Source organism: Varroa jacobsoni, unplaced genomic scaffold, assembly GCF_002532875.2.
Source record: "Varroa jacobsoni isolate VJ856 unplaced genomic scaffold, vjacob_1.0 scaffold_1273, whole genome shotgun sequence".
NCBI classification, from domain to species: domain Eukaryota; kingdom Metazoa; phylum Arthropoda; class Arachnida; order Mesostigmata; family Varroidae; genus Varroa; species Varroa jacobsoni.
The window spans coordinates 20,213-37,435 of record NW_019214175.1 but is presented as its reverse complement, the minus strand read 5'-3'; the positions used below and the strand labels follow the sequence as shown (position 1 = coordinate 37,435).

At 41.5% G+C, this 17,223-nt stretch overlaps 1 protein-coding gene and 1 long non-coding RNA gene across 2 annotated transcripts in view; one reads left to right on the top strand and one right to left on the bottom strand.

The window, feature by feature from the left end:
• LOC111268279 (uncharacterized) overlaps nucleotides 1-7,321 on the top strand; it is a 54,043-nt gene extending 46,722 nt beyond the window's left edge. Inside the window, exon 2 of the long non-coding RNA XR_015314144.1 lies at nucleotides 6,745-7,321. This is a non-coding gene — a long non-coding RNA (uncharacterized LOC111268279). The remainder of the gene's footprint in view (nucleotides 1-6,744) is intronic.
• LOC111268282 (uncharacterized) overlaps nucleotides 1-17,223 on the bottom strand; it is a 140,651-nt gene that overhangs the window by 106,981 nt on the left and 16,447 nt on the right. The window lies entirely within an intron of this gene.

The following is a 17,223-nucleotide window of genomic DNA, read 5'->3' as shown; positions in this document are numbered from 1 at the left end:
CAACAACAACAACAACAACAACAACAAGAAAAATCGAATCTACTGCTACGGCCGGGTCTTTTGTTGTGGAGTCAAGAGTTGGCGTGGAAGCCACTGCAGCCGACGACGAAGTCTGCAGACAGCGTCCAACATCAACACGCAAAACGATAGCCGCACAGCGCGTTGAGCCGACGCTTTACGATCTGCTTTCTAACGATGATCAATGCATGGATGTTACGCTACTGCTGAGATCAGCGGGTTTCTCGATGGGACAAGTAGTTGGGTCTATTTTGGGCTGCTGGACCGAATCAGTTGAAGTCGCTTAGCGATTGTTCGCTCCAAGTACCACCACTGGAAGTGTCTAGTTTATATTAAACTAGTGTAAAAATGTCCAGAAAGACTAGCAAAGCAGCCCTTACCATAAATGCATTTATTTGACAGTCAGGCACCGAAGTGTGTTCGCTTTTGTTGTATTTCGTAATCTTCCCTTTGCAGGTTTCTTCTTCTTTCGTGGATTTTTTCGAGTAACGTCGGGAACGATGTTGATAACCTCTATGAAACGATGACGCTGTTCATTTCTAATAATAACAACTGCTGCTGTACCACTCGTTAACTGTCGATACTGTTGCAAATGGCCTATACGACCCAAGCAACGCTGGCGACAGCTTACGTCAAGCAAATGATTTGCACGTTTCTGGCGGAAACTCGCCCGCTAGACTCAAAGCTTCCATTTCTTCTAGATTTGACTGTTTCAAATTTAGCCCTATCAATTCGGTCTGTAGCTGCTATCAGATGCGTTGCCCAAACCGACGATGTCGTCTGTGGCGTCGATGGAAGCTGATATAGTTCGATGACGTTTGCTTTTTTTTGCTTGTTGCCTGTGGCCTATCCTAATAACGATAGCCGTAGCCGTGCGGGTCGCAGCAGCGATGATGATAATGATCCAAGGATTTAATCACAATAGGAGTTCATGTTTAGATGATCGATCTTCGCTCGATTTCGGTTCGACTTATTCACCCGCATGGCACAAGATACACCATTTGTGTATTCACGACTTCGTATCGTACCCAAACTTGTCATCCGCCGTTGACATCGTTTAGGCCCTATTGGATGAAGCTGTTAGCTTGGCCTTAATCGTTTGCTAGCAGGCAAATACTTGTTGTCTTGACGCGTATGGACAGTAGTAGGTATGTGCAACGGCGAGCCTTCCTCGTCGGTCCGTTCACTCCGCAGGCCGGCTCATCCATTTAATTACTGCCGCGCTTCGCTAAGCTGCTTTCTGCTACAACTGGATTATGCGCAACAGGAAAGAACACAGTAAAACCAACGTAAGGCCGTGTCGATAATCCAATCACACAACTATACTCGTGGTTGTTACAGCAGAAGATGAACGATATCCGTTAGTTAGCTCATAGGCCATAGGCGCGAATTTAATCGAACATCGTATAGGCGGCGAGCGTAACCACCGTTGCTAAACGATTTCGTACGATCTCAATCGCAGTCGTAACTGTCTGCCGCCGGTGAACGATTGGCGTGGTTAAAAATTCACGCGGCACTCCGTTGCACCGCCGCTCGACGCCGTACGCCGTCGCCATCGACGCACTGCACCGAACATCCGCGATTGCAGTGCTTGCCGTTATGTTGGTATTGTTTCTTTTATAATATGGCAGGTTGAATTAGTAGCCTGTGGCTACAAACGAACGTAACAGAGTAATTGTGCTGAACGCTATTTCTGTCATTTAGGCTCGTTAACGCGTAAACAATGACAGTGGCCTAACACGACTGCTACTGCCGATAAATGCGCCTATTAGACAGTGAGCAGGTGACCGGGAGGACAAGCTGCTACTAGCTGAACGTAGTAAGCCACCAAAAACCTGTCTCCGTGAAAATTCACGGCGTCCCGAGATTTCTATTTCGATCACAGATAATCCGCGAAGACGGTATGAGTCGCTTAGCGCTAGTCTGCAGATAGCCTCAACATGCAGCTGCACACATACGTCTAGCTTCGTTGGATGACGTGTGTACGTGTCGTCAATGAAAACAAAGTACGATGATTGTCTACACCGAAACACGTCAAGTAAATATCGCTGATGATTATTGCAGTTAGCAGACAGCAACGAGCACTAACAATCAATAGCAAAACATGTACAGGAACAAATGGAAAAAAAGCGTAGAGTCTAATAGACACATGAAACTTTGACAACCATTTTCTTACTAATTTTTTCTCTCTTTTTTTTTTCTTCTAAAAGACGTTACCAGATAAATATGTATGTTGTCTATACCACTATCCAACTTGAAACCAAAACTTCAACGAATCAAGCGGACAGTGTGGCTGATTTCTTCTGTCTAGAAGTATCGACGATATTTTTGTTATGCGTTTCGGCCATAAACGAAAATTTGACGGAAAAAATTGTGGAAAATCGAAGATGAACCAGCCTGTAACACTAGGGCTTTTCCCGTTTTTTTTTTTTTTTTTGCTAACGAAACCCCGTGATTCGCTTTTCACAAAGTTAAAAAACAAGGAAATCGGTCGTCTTAGCACGCCGTTGTTGGCCGAGGTGGGTAAATGCGGCCGATGCGATGAACGCGGGGTGACATCGAAGCGCAATGTGTGGCGTCGTAGATGAAGTGAACGAGGATTACGTTGTAGTTGTAATTACTCATCACGTCAAACATACGACCAAACGTGGACTGAGTAAACGGCAACTGGAGGGTTTCGTTGGCGCCACTAGGTGTTACGTAGCGCTAGTGCTTAAAGTTCCTTCTTCCTCTGTATCTCGTTTGTGAGTCTCGCTAATGAGTCCGGACGCTTATTAAAGCTGAATAATAACAACAGTAACTATTGATGTTGTTTCTTTTATGTTAAATTTGATTGTGCGCTTGCTGTCTTCGGTTGCGCAGGTGATTTCTACTTTAGGCAACGTAATTACGTCTACGGCAGTAACTCAAATTTTTCCTGCGAGTACAATGTCTTCTTCACTGCACGCGCTGGCAACTTCGAGAACTGGAACGACCGTCTGTCCATCACAAACTCTCAATCACAAACGCAATTCGAGTCTTTTTCACTCGCACGTAATGACGTTGACAACGTTATAAAGCGCACACGATGTTTTTAGTGACACACAATAACCAAATTATCAGGCTCTCCACGATCCTTATGCACCCTCTACGCAGTCGATAGATGGCGACACTCGATGACCGCAAACAGACATGTCGCGGGAGCAATATAGCGCGTCTTTACTTAGAATCTTCTACTAAATAAAAATTCGCTGCTAAATCTATTTTATCTGTGTGGCTTTTCTGTGTCGAACTAATTTGTAGTGTTCTTATTATTACGTTCCTATCGTAAAAACGAGTTCGAACACACGCCCGTACATAGAAATCCGTGCTCTATCTATACGATCGAACGTTTGCATTTGACTATAAGCCAATGATATTCAAGGACCTACCATTTGGCCAGTTGATAATCGACCACCATGAGCGAAAGTATTTCGCCTAGAGCTACAGAAAACCCGCGCAAAACTAGCCGGTTAAATGGAATATATTTTTATACCCACACACACACACACAAAGAAAGACATCGACTTAGGGGCCGATATTAAACATTCACTCGCACAGTGCCCATCGCATCGTATCAGTTATCTCGACGAAGAGCTTTATGGAGAAGTTGCCTCGTACAACCGCCCCATAGTCCTACTTGATAGCTCCCGGTAGTGTCAAGTGGCAGGTCATGCTGAGTTTGCCTTAACGGCTTGACGTTCCATTGGGGCGTAGACTATATGGAGTGGTATACCGGCAAACGCTCCTATTACCCTTTCTACGCTCACTTACTGCCGCTGGCAATAGAGCAGTTAGTTCCCTTCTAAGTAACGAAAGTATTGTTTTCTGTTTTTTTTTTTTTTTGCTTACGGTTATAATCAATTTCTAATGCGGCAGAAAAAATCACGCGGGCAGAAGCTTGACTTGCGGATGTCACTGCGGATGGAGATTACGGTTTATTTCCCGATGAGGCGTTAGGCTCGAAAGGTCGATTGGTACCCGATCACCGTTAGTGCGTAACCATACTAAGGAACCTTAATGCAGTTGAGAAGAGCCTCTCGCTCAGTAGAATTTTATGGAGCAGTGTAAATTACATAAAGCGCCGTTGCTAATTTTGCTATCTTGAGCGTGTCGCGTATTCGTCGTTCGTATTTGCTGTCATCTTGAGCTCGTTTTTTTGTTCTACAACTGGTGACAACGATCACACAATTTTTTCGTGAACAGGTTGCTGAAATCGTCTTAACTGCCCCGTGGGTTTTCCTGCAACTAACCAAGAAGATCGACGACACTCCACAGAAACGAGGATCGCCCTTTCCTACTTAACTTGAGATCATCTCGCTCTTCTGCTGCTAATTCGCTCACTTTCAGAGCATCTCGGACGCTCAAATTTATCCCGTTCAGGTACTGGCTGTTTCAATGTCACTGAACTAGCCGTACAGTCGCTACCAGCAACCGCTACAATTCTCGCAAGCAATACCGGCCCGACGCGCCGGCACCCCGCCCATTGGTCGTTGGTACGCCTTACCTCCGACACAATTGTTAGTTGAGCGGGCACAGTAAGAAGCACAAATTGATACTAACTAGCGTAATCTAATAAAGCGTTTCTAGACACATGCGCGGGCACAGTCGCGCGCAAGTGATCGAACATCAAAGACTCCTGAGTTTCAGTGCGGACTCCCTCTCCCAGTGATTTTCCAGTCGTAGCAACGATCACTCTACGAATAAACTGCGACTATCCGAAATTATTATCCAGAAAAGTATCACGGCACTCAGCTACTGCCGGTATCTAAGACAGTTAAAATAACTGACTTATGAATACTGACGACTTATGAAGATTACTGGCAAATGACTCTCATAAAGCTCCATGCCCAATGAGCGTGCTAACGATATTATCTAACAGATTTGAAATTATTCTGTGTACCTGCCGTAATAATCTTGTCGCTACGTCAATAGCGCTTGGCAGGATCTGGCGGACGAAAAAGCCTGCGCTAGCTTGAAACAATCGAGTCCCACAATTCTGGCCTCATTTTAACAACAGTTCAGCTATTCAGCTAGTGCCGCTTACTTCAACGTACTCCGCGATTGTGGCATTCTCGCCAATAAATATATATTACACAACTAAAGTCGCAAAACCTTTTGTTGAGTAGACAATGAAAAGTACGTTTGAAAAATATGCAGGCGCCTATTTGCCGACGTAAGTCCAGGTAGATTCCGTTTGCATGCCGATCCTTGCGCAGGCAAACGTCATCACGCAAAACGAGTCTGTATTCAGTAACCACTAGAATAGTTTGAAACGTCGATATCCTTGCGTCTCTGTACGATACCGACACGGCTGGAACTGCTAGGTAGGCCACCACCTTTTACCTGTGGATTATCCGAAACGTCCAATGGCTTCATCCTACACAGTACAGGCAGATTTTCCGACTAGAAGCCATCCGGCAGCTACTTGGACGTAACAAAAATTCAAGCCGCTTAGTAGCCGGCTTCTACTTAATACAACTGCCGATTATTATGGACGGCTATATCAAATGCGCTGATGATTGAGCGGTCACTTTTGCTTCTCTGGTTGAACCCTTTTTAACAAATCTATAGGTTATGTATTTAGATAGCAATGAAGGACAATGACCAGACATGGATGTGTGCAGTCAATACCAAACCGGGAAAAAGGTCCTACATTTCATGTAAACAAGGACACAGGCCTTGTAGCCAGAATTTCCCTTTGAATATGTGATAACCATTCGAACCGAGCTATATTTGCCTTTTCAATCACAAGCATATCGTATAGCTAGCGCCCAAGTAAGAGTTTCGTTCTAAGTTGAGTTTCCAGTTACCCTAGAAAAAATTATATCGAAGCTTTAGATCTCATTTCTCTATAGATGCTCTTAGCTAAACGCTATAAACATTCATATCCACTTGATAGTATTTTTGACAAATCGTTGCGTAGCCTATCAACGTATATCCAGTCAATAAATCCTGCTGTGCCTATAGAACGCGACTAGGCAGAGTCTGTAAACTAGGACCTACAGATGAACTTTTTGGTGCCAATGCGTACTCATTTCTATTCAATATTTTCATTGAGTATTAACAGAAAATGTCTGTTGGCAATGCTTAGATGCGTACCCAAGTTAGCTTAAAATAATCAATAACCTTTCGCATGATAACTGTTATATATAGGCGATAGAATTAAGCTAAGTCGTCCCGTTTCCGATGTCTAACGGGGCAATCGGTCTGTGGTACGCTCCGACAGACGGTACGTAATAAGGGTATTTGCTACAACAATATAACAATGGTAATAGCAAGATTGTTTCTACGCTACGAGAAATTTACCCTAAAACATAATAAAATCGTGCCTGTTTTCAATGATGCTTTCGCTAACGTAAGTTGATATTGATCGCGTGTATAGCGGTTTTAAGAAACTAAATTGTCGCTCTGATCCTTCGAAGATTGCCGCTTTTTAGCGTTATTCAATCATATCTGCACATTCACAGGTCGATACATGTAAAGAACACGGCATATAGGAATCATTCAAATGTACTACATGTTCTCCAGGATGTATTAACTTTTAAACTGTTAATTTGCGAAAGCTCTAGGCTATATACTATTGACTTATAAACTTTATATATATATATATATATATATATAAACGATATTCCGTTTTAATAATAATTGGTGAAGACATGGTCTTTACTTCAGAATTTCTGTGAACTGTCTGTGTCTGACTTTCAGTGATTCCCTTCGTCCGTTCACTCGATCCCTCACTCGTCTGCTACTGAAGCAGGGAAGCCAGTCTTCCTCATGGGAGGTGGCTGCGAATGCATCCGACGCAAACACTCACGACGGGCATAACATCTCCGATGAGGAATCGGTGGCGCAAGTGGTCGCATAAACACTAAATATCCAAGGCGAAAAATGTCGTTAATATTAGGAGGACTCGGAATCACGATATAATTTATAGGATTTCGGCCGCCAAGTGCGTCAAAAATGTCGCATACAGCTCTCACTTCGAACCGTAAAGCGATATCATGCAATCAAAATAGGGCACGAGTGAAACGGGTATTGCATTGCACGTGCATTGCATCATGTAAAATAGATCAATAATGTTGGACGCTCAAGAGACGCTCTGTCATTCAAATTATCGCAAAAAATATGTACATGTCACAAAACCAACACCTGCCATTTCGATCATAATGCCTTATTCTTATTGTTATAGGAGACGTACGAGCAACGTTTCAATGTTTCTTCAGGGACGAGCCGTGCATATGTTATAGCAAAATAAACGAAATCGGCTAAGTTGTCCTCGTAACATGCTAACTTATTCCAGCTAACCCATAACCGATAAGTATTTCGTACAGCCACAATTAAAAAAAACTTATCCATAGTAGTCCTCCATAAAATGAGTTTTTTTAATGCTATGTGACCAACTGAACATATGGGAACAACGAACATAGGTACACAGCTTTTTCTCGAAATGCTCGTTGTGTTTGGCCCATTAAGTTGTTCCACCTCTAACGTTCACACACATTCACTAACTGATCGGAGCGAAAGCCCAAGGGAAGTAGATGCGAACAGATGATAAACATAGCCATCGAAACTTCAGTCCATCGCGCGTGATGATTTCGTATATTGGTAGACTTCTTAGCCATAGTTCATGCGTGATTTCGCTATCCCATAGCAGAAATCAGAAAATACAGAACATGCCTCGGATGATGGGAAGATCGGATGCGTGTCAGCAGCGACAGTCCTCATCCAGAGTGAAATAACGTGATCTTCTCATCGGATGACAGAACTTATTCTAATACTAATTATGATCTATAATAATATTATAAATATATGTTACAGTTATTGTATTAGTTTTTAGGGTGTTTTTTTTTCACAATAACGTTTCACTAGCGGTATTTCTGCTTGTATCAATTGTAATAGTTATCACATCCTGATGACTTGACACAAATTTGTTGTGGAAAGCAAAGGGACACAACAAACAAATATAGCACGTATATATATTTCATTAAAGGTTTAACCTTCATCCATATCAGCAGACATTCTACAACTGAGCACAGAATTGCATTATAGTGCTTCCGTTCAAAAAGGCGTAGTGCTTCGTCTCCAAGCGCTTTTGACGCCACTGCGCACGGATCGCTGATTCGTCCATTTTTTAGCATGAAAACGTAAGTTCGACCTTTGAAACATAAGAGTTATCTGAAATCGTAACATTGCGAACTTTCAATTTGTATTGACCTCCCCCCTGCATAGACGCTGATGCGGCAAAAGGATATCGTTCAGTCAGCAGAACAGGTTCTGAACAAGAGCTCGCACCAAAGGATAGTCTACCACAGGTACAGGTTGAATTTTTTCCCAACCTATTACACGGTAATTAGTACCACCACGTCAACGTTACAGCTCACGTTTCTTAACTGCTTACCAAATAAACTTACTTATGAAAATGACGCAAAGCAAGTAGGACGGCTTAAAACGCGTAGACATTCCAACTTGCCTTGCAATAAAGTGGGCCTACAGAGCAAAACCGCCGATGGGACTAACGTCGTTCTGATTAAGTTCAGATGAATATAGCACTGTCTATGATATAATCTTTGAACGCTCAATGCTAAGTATGCTGGCGCTTTCTCTATATCCTTCTGTCCCTATACAAAAAAAAATCATCCATTTTACATTTGCCATTATGTATCTTCAGTATTTGTTTTCGATCTTGCCCACTATCTTCTCATTTACCGGTGCCATGAAGCGTAATTCCCATGACATAAGGCTGCTAAACGACTTGATGGCTATCAGTCATGCCATCATAACTTTAAGGGCATTCGAGGAATAGCGTTTCGATAAACTTCAGTTTGATGCGATAAGACTTTTGCCCTCCCTGTTCAGTAGTTAGGCAAAACATTTCGTTCATAATATTGTTTCTTAGAACGTTAGTGAGTAGAACTGGTGAAGAAATAAAACAATATTTTCTAATTTAAGCCGATAGCATCTCCTATATTCGAAACGAACGAACACATTTCTCAAATGACTAGAAAAGACAGGAACTGTACTCGTAATAAATTGCGGCCGCTACGGTTAAAGCTTAGGATTAGCATACGGTCATCGATAAACCCTGTCAATGTTTATTTGTTTGTTTGCTTCAATAATTGCATAACGTTTACATCTGGAAGGGATCTTATATCTTCAAGTCTGACCAGCAGCTTTTATAGCAAGGCCAGAAGTCAGAGATTGGGTCACACCGATAAAGACACAACGATCAATCAAATGATTTTAAATGTTTTGAGTTATACGTCCGTTACTGTCGTAGTTAGACATTGCTTTAGACAGCTGGTCGCTCGCAATGAAGACGCAGAAGTTTGACTAGCTCCGGTTTGGAACCTAGATTCATAAACGCCACAACATGCCGTGTTTTCGAATTAAATGGGTAAGTTTTTTACTCCTCCACCGTGAAAGTCATTGAAAGCCAGGGATTTGAGGCTCAGTAGCCGAAAAATGACGAGTCATTGGTCTGTGCGTAGCAAAAAAGGCTGGTCCTCCACGGCGCTAAGGAGACCAGTAACGCCACGGCGCCAGTAACGACACGGGCTAAGGAGACAGTACATCGAAAAAATCCACTTCTTCGACCAAAACAGTAAAAGCAACACATCTAAGGTTGTCATATACATCGCAGAGTTACGTAGAGCTCGATGCAGCCTAGAGGCAGTCTTCAATCATGCTGGCTGGATAGATGCTTAACAGTTTTCCAACCCGTCATTATGGATCGATTACGTCGCTACTTAAACGTAAGCAATCTCCTACGACCTGAGATAACGTTTAAGCAATATCACTGTGTTCGCAGTGATTTCCGTAATTTTTGTCGCTATCCGTAGCGAACGAAGCTTACTGCATGTACATCGATCCATCAATCGTAACCCGTAACAAGATCCTACTTACTAATAAATGATAAACTTGGCCAAATACATTATAAACGTCAACAGACGTCGTCGAGCTAGTGCCATCAGGACAAGCGTCTATGTAATTGCTGTCCTTGCAAAGGCTGCCACCAGAAGCGGCGGCGGCGGCGGCGGCGGCGGTTGGTGACGTTTTTTCTTCAAAACGGCAGTTATCATCGATGTCAGACGAAGCACCGCCCCAGCGCTGGAATTTACTGTGTAGTAGTCGCTGCATCAAATTGGATACGAAGGGCGTAAACATTTCTCTACGATGGCGTTCCAGGGAAATGACGTGTGTAACAAACTCAGACAGTAGAGAGAATTTAATGACAACTAATGGTAGAACATGGCTAATTCGTGAATACGTAAATCAAGCAGTAGACAGACGGCTGGAGCATTTCGAGAGTAGTAGGAGTCGCATAAACCTGCATCTTCTAGCATTGACCTTATCAGGAACGAGAGAGCTCTCAGATAGCCCTGTGAGTACAGCTCTTTTCTGCTAAAAGGACACAAGACAAGAACGTCCATCTCTGAAGAGACAAAATGACGCACCATGATACGTACGCTGTGTTACCAAATACTGTTTAGAGCTGGCAATCTCACAACCATGCATTTTTGGATTTAATGAGGCTGCCATTGATCACCTGAAATAGACTAATATCGTAATCATCAACTGAATCAACCAAAATCTATAACAAGCGCTTGTTGCGCCTTGTCAACCCTATGCTACGGGCGAAATGCGCAGAATAATATCTATTTTAGATCAAGTATCCATGTATTTTCGAATAATTTTTCTTTGTCTTTTTTAATCATTGCGCTTGAAATCCGTAATGATATATCTGTTATTTAAAGCCCTTTCTTCTGAAGCGACAAACTTCTGGGCCTGGGATGGTCTTATTTTCGAAATTGTGAGATGTCCTTTTCTAATTGTGTCATTCATTGTACGAGTTGTGATTTATGGGGCAATCGGGGATGGCAAAGCAGTACCGTACTGTTGTCGATGAAATCATCAAAATGACCGAACGATACCCAATGCAGACGACTTATTGTTCAGTGAACAACAATAAGAAGATGTAACGATCGCTTGTGACAAGAGAGCTTGCAGACGTTCTGAAGTCGATGCAATTCTAATCCGAGCGCAACAAGTGCATGAGGCGTCTTCTTTTGAACATTGACGCTTCCTTCGTATGGTTGTATCCTTTCGGCAAAGTGTCATATGATACGTTCGAGGTGTACACCTCTTGGTCTTCACCGCGGCACGACGTTTACGAACGCCATTAAGTTTCAGAACAAAAACGTAATACAATCGGTTAGACTAGAACAGTGTACAATCTGTGTACTTTTTTAGCACGCTGAGCATATTGCAACTATATGATTAGACTGGACATGATTGTGGTAGCTAGAGGAAGCGTTCCTTTTAAAGAGGATTTTCTCACAGCTACACGTTTGCCTCTATGTGGTCGCCAAATCTCCGCTAGACGGAATTCGTTTTGGGCATATGGATACGGATAACAATAAACCAAACGCACTCAATGGATTACTCTTGCAATAGCCGTTTTAGGCAACTCAACAGCTTTCGTTCATGAAAATCGAGATGAGACTTTGCTATTATAAACGTAACCACTGAAATATTTTCTTCATTATCTTAATTTTGCATTATAAGAAAAATAATGATATAATGAAAAAAATAATAAAAGGGCCTGCTAGATTTCCACTATTTGGCTGAAGTCAATCAAAATCCACGCTTGTTAACAAAACGTAGTACGAATCGAACGTCTACCACGCCAACGTAATTATCAAAATGGCGTCTCCTCGTCCTGCAGCCGTAACACCAACTTCAAGTACGCTGCGCATTTGTTGGTCTATAGACTCACAGCACAACCAAGGTCAAACGACGAATGCCGAAGCTCAGTTAGCAAAGGAGGCGGATGCATAAGAATGAAACGTTTATCTGGATTCTCCTTCAGGCCCGCTCCTTAGCGACCTATCATTTACGATTACAGAAACTATTTGCTATCTGACTGCTTGTTTGCCTGCCTATCCAAACCATTGTCTAATTTTTGCTTCCTGCTAGTACGAACGTGAAATATGGGTCAGTGATGAATCGCAACTTTTGAAAACTGGGGATTTCGGTGTAAAAGTTTTGATCACAATGTCGTCTGGCTAAGATATATTTATACATTAAAAGTAACTGGTTAACACGCTATGAAACAGGAGATAGATAGACTGAGTAATTTTGAATGGCTTCAACGAGGTAAATAACTATATACGAGGTAAAGTCTCGGGTAAAACTGAGCTGCTACAAACACAAATTAGCTATGTGTTAGGTAAGCTATTAAGAGCACACTTTTGTTATTATGTTTTTTCTAAAAACGCAGTCATCAATATGACGACAGCTGCGATTATCAACATGACTTTATAAGAACTTTTCGTCTTGAAGGTGCGATTTGATCGGGTCGTTTATTTCTACTACGTGTCAAGGGCACCAAACGGTTTCCGTCAGTATAACGATGATTTGTTTACCGTCGCCGTGTGACAACGCTGTCAAAACAAAGATTTCGCCTTGGGTCGCTGATATGGCTTTCGACGCATTTAGAGACCAACCTACAACATCGTCATCCCAACATCGGCGAAATCCGATCCAAACATCTCGTGGAGACACCAGCTAATGGCTATCGTAAGCTCACGTATAATTGTCGTAACTGTTTTTTTGAGAGCTCTCATTGCCAACAATGGGCCAAGCACAGGGGCTCATACATTACGGTTTCATCTGCTAATCGCAAATCTTTTAATGCGCTGGGAAACACTTTGGGTACAAGTATTATAGAAAGCGCATTGCCCGCCCAATTAACTGAAGTTAAAGGTCGAACATCCCAACTACCCATAAATTATCACTGCTGTTGTCGTCTTGTACCTGAGATAACAAGAGGAAGTTTCATTTAGAATAGACTGAACGTTCAGTTGATCCTCTCTAAGTGATTGTCGCTAGCGAAACTCTCCTGAGCACTTAGTGCTTTAAGTGCTCACAAGTATAATGCGTCCACTCTTGATAGGGGGTTTTTGTCGATCTAATATTGTAAATGGAGTTGGAATTCTGCTATCTGTTATAGCTCTTTATGCTGCGAAACTGTTTTTTTTTTTACGTATTTAAGCACCATCTGAAGTTTGTTGTTGTTGACGACAACAACAACAACAACAACCAGCGATTCGAAAAGGCTTCGCACTTTTCTCGGATTAGTCACAACGGCCTTTTTTTTTAAATGGAATTATATATGTCTTCCTATGAACGGATGCACAGCTAAACTTGACAAAAACAGTAATGCGTAAATCATACGAGTCACATCCGTGGCCAGTCGTTTTAACGTAAACATTTGTTGGTCCTTGATGCACGAAAATAGAATAAAGTAGAAGATTTCCTTTCGTCTATCGGATGGGGAAGTGACAAGTACGCGTCAATTATATTCAGGCGAGAACGAGTCCTCTGTGAGTAAACGCCAAAGGCGATGTCTCACCAATTAACCAAAAGAGAAGTTTCGTAACTAGCTATTACGAGTCTTCTCCTTAACCGGTAGCCGTCGAAGATGGCTTTGGCTCAGCGTTATCATGATATTATGAGATCTGAGAACATATAAGACTGACAAATGGCAAGGAAATCTTTAAAAAAAACATGAAAAAATATAGTCATACACTTTTCCATTTGTGAACCACACGAACCTTCCGTCTAATGACTAATACCCCAAACGTATACATATATATGTATTAGAAATCTTCGAATAGGTTGTTGGAACTGTTTTTGCATTGTTGAATATCGCGTTTTAGCGTTTATAAGCTCTCTTATCAATGATTGTTTTATGTGTCGTTAATGGGACTTTAAGCAGCGATCTTTGCTCCTTCTATTATATCAGTCACTTCGAGATTTAGCGGTTTATATACAAAATCATTCGATTGCTTTCGTACTATAATCCCCATGTGCAGACAACCAATCGACAGACAGTTGTTGTATCTTCGAGCTGTTGTTTCTAAATATTTTTACCCTCGTTCATTATGATTTCATTCATCTATTTCATCGGCCTCTGCCATATTTTTTTGTAGCGGATCAACGTCTCCATACGCAATAATAGCACGCGATTTAAAATAGGCTTAGGTCGACTATCCAAAACAGGAAACTAGAACGAGGTTGTTTTATCCTCATGGCATATTGTAAGGATTTCCCGCGCCATGTCGTCACGCGCTCCACCAGCGGACATGCGATAATTCTACAACAAATATACGAAAAACAAGAGATCCAACGCGTCGTAGTTAGTCTATTACAGAAAGGATAAAATGTAGTAAAAACAGGGACAGAGAAAAAAGCAAATGCAAAGGTTCCAAACTGTCACAAAGCCTTTGCGGTGCTTGGTTTTGCTCTATGGTGGCATAAGAAATGCAAAAGAACAGAAGGAAAGACAGAGCTGGCAATTTTCACGGTGATTATCTTGAAATCAAAGCTGCCAACTGCCGGCTAGATTTGGAAACTCACTCATGCGAAACTGAGCATAGACGTGCTGTGTTTTGCGCCGTCTGGAGCAATGTGCCGGACGTGAATATTTATGTTATCTGCGTTGTGTCGCAATTACGCATTTAAACAAATGTGGTTGTGACCATTTTTGAGCTGGCAAGGCCGCCGCCAGAGGGCATGTAAGGACCATAAAGTTTGCTACCGAAAAAAATAATTGTAACACGAACATGGTAGTAGCAACCTATTATTTCCACTTATATGAACTGTAATCCAATTTATATTCGTGGACAGTTTAAGCCCGTTGAATGCCTTGCTGCCTTCTTACGTTTTTCATTTTGGCACTTTCACGGGATGTGTCCTTGAAAATTCTATCCTGATTTCGATCCGGATCAATCTGAATCCTAGCACAGTTTATCAAAACTTCAAATATTAAACATGACAAAAAAAAAAACAAAAAATGCAGTATTTTTCTTCATAATGTCAAGACATTTACATTTTAACTCCTCAATGCCTATACCCGTACTAGTATTTTTCACGAAAACAAAGACATGTCACCCTGTCGTGTCCCCCTGACACAACAGCGGACAGCACTACCAGTATTAACCTCATTGATTACAATTTTTCCTCTATATGTTTTATATAATAATATATTGTTTACAGATGGATGACTTGTCAAACTTGACTTGATAAACAGGAGCCCCGTTTCCCAATACGCCGTCGAAGTTCCCACGACACCATGACCTGCTCTGGGCAATATTCCATGACACGTGATGACAATATTGGTTTATCTTTCATACAACAGTTGCTGTTTCAGAATCCGACAGCCTGTGACGACGGGCCAGTTTATGATTGTAAACGCCACACGTTCCAGATACGTCTTGAAGACGAGATTCCATACATGTGCTATTGGACCCTTCATAATTTGTGACTATCCAACACAAGATGCACAATGTCTACTAGGCAGCACTACTGAGTCGACTGCTAGCTATTTATATTCCCAGATGAATGCTACTAATTTCTGCAGAGTTTTTATAATAGCAGTCGTCACATGTGAAGGTTTTCCCCAATTTTTCTACCTCCTTATCCCTTATATGCCGCAGGGTTGGCAACTGTACTAAATGTACGTACACTCAGTCCATGGCCCCTGGTAACTGATATCTAATCGGCCTGGCAGCTGGAAGCGTTGCGCGATGATGCACGAAGGTTCGGTGCAGATGCTGAGAGCTGACGAATTCGGTTTGTCGTCGATACGGTCACACATCCGCCAACACGCAGTAGACAGCGGAGTGACAGTGATGAATACGATAATGGTCATTGTTTGAATTGATCGTTTCCTTGATTCGGTCACAGATCAACATTAGGTAGTAATAGAAACTGACTTCTACTGAAAAGAGATTGTCGTACCAGAACCGAATTAAACCCTGTCGATATTAATACTAAAAAAAAAATACTTGTTGCAGTGTCATAACACTCCAGTAGCGTGTACGTAAATGTGTAACCAGCTTTGCAAAGTATACAGTAGAAACAATGAATTATTGTGTATTTGTACCAGTTCATGGCTTGCCTTTTGTATCTACGTACGGAATTGCTAAGTTCGTGTAAGGAACAAAGGAAGTACTATGAGTGAACTCGCCCAATATCATTGTATAAGGATCTGTCGTTTAGAATGCGCTCACATGAGTAATGCCTCGTTGACCAACTGTTCGGGGCCGATCGTTTATCGAAAAAGAATATAGATAAGTTAATAATCATAGCGAGGTTTTCGCACTAGAACTTCCAGTGCTACGAAATTTTTTTGCCATGAATGATTCTGGCCAAAATTGAACATACACGGATTTATAGTGACGTAACGTTACCTTATTAACTTATACAGATACTCATTTCTACGGTAATATGAATGCTCACCATTTACGTTTAGCTAGAAGTTCTCGTAATGATAAAAGTTGGCTTTTTCGCAGAGTTTAATTTTCAGGGACAATTACTGTTGCTGATATACACAGTAAAAATATATCAATTAGGCGTATGTTCACATTTTGTTCTCTACGACTAACTGCTGTTACAAAACTGACATAAACATGTCTAACGACAATGTTGTTATTAACTATTCTAAACGAAAAACACACAGGCGAATAGACACTGTTCGTACACACTGAGCTTTTCTGTATTTTCGTATAAACGCATAACATTTTTTACGTCTGCATACAAATTTATAACATAAAAATTACTATATTCAAATATTAGAAGTAAAAGCTTGTGTTCTAATACACTTGGCTACCTTTTACGTGTACACATTACACGTTTTTTTTTAATTTAACTTTCCTTTTTGCTGCTAGCTTAATTGAAATTACCCAGTCACTCAATGGCTCATATAATAGGATAGATACTCAGACGTATTATCTAGCAAATCTACATACCACGAATAGAGACTCAACAAATTTTGTATAAATTTATTTCTCTCATCAGTTAATTTATATCATTAGAGGCTTGCTGATTTTTTTCCGTGTCATCTGTGCGGCCTTGATGGTCTTGGTGGCAGTTTGTCAAACACGCGCTAAGAGGATCGATAGCAATAATAGCAACAATGGTTACGATCCGTATGTGCCTTGAAAGAATAGCTCCATATTGCATTATGGCGAAAAGTGCTCAACACAAACCGACTTTATGACGCAATAGCTCTACAACAACATAATAACAATAACCAAAATGGCGACTTGTGAGCCAGTGAACTCTTCTCTCCGCTTGAATTTATTTCGTTTCGCAATGGAGCAACAACTAACACAGCGA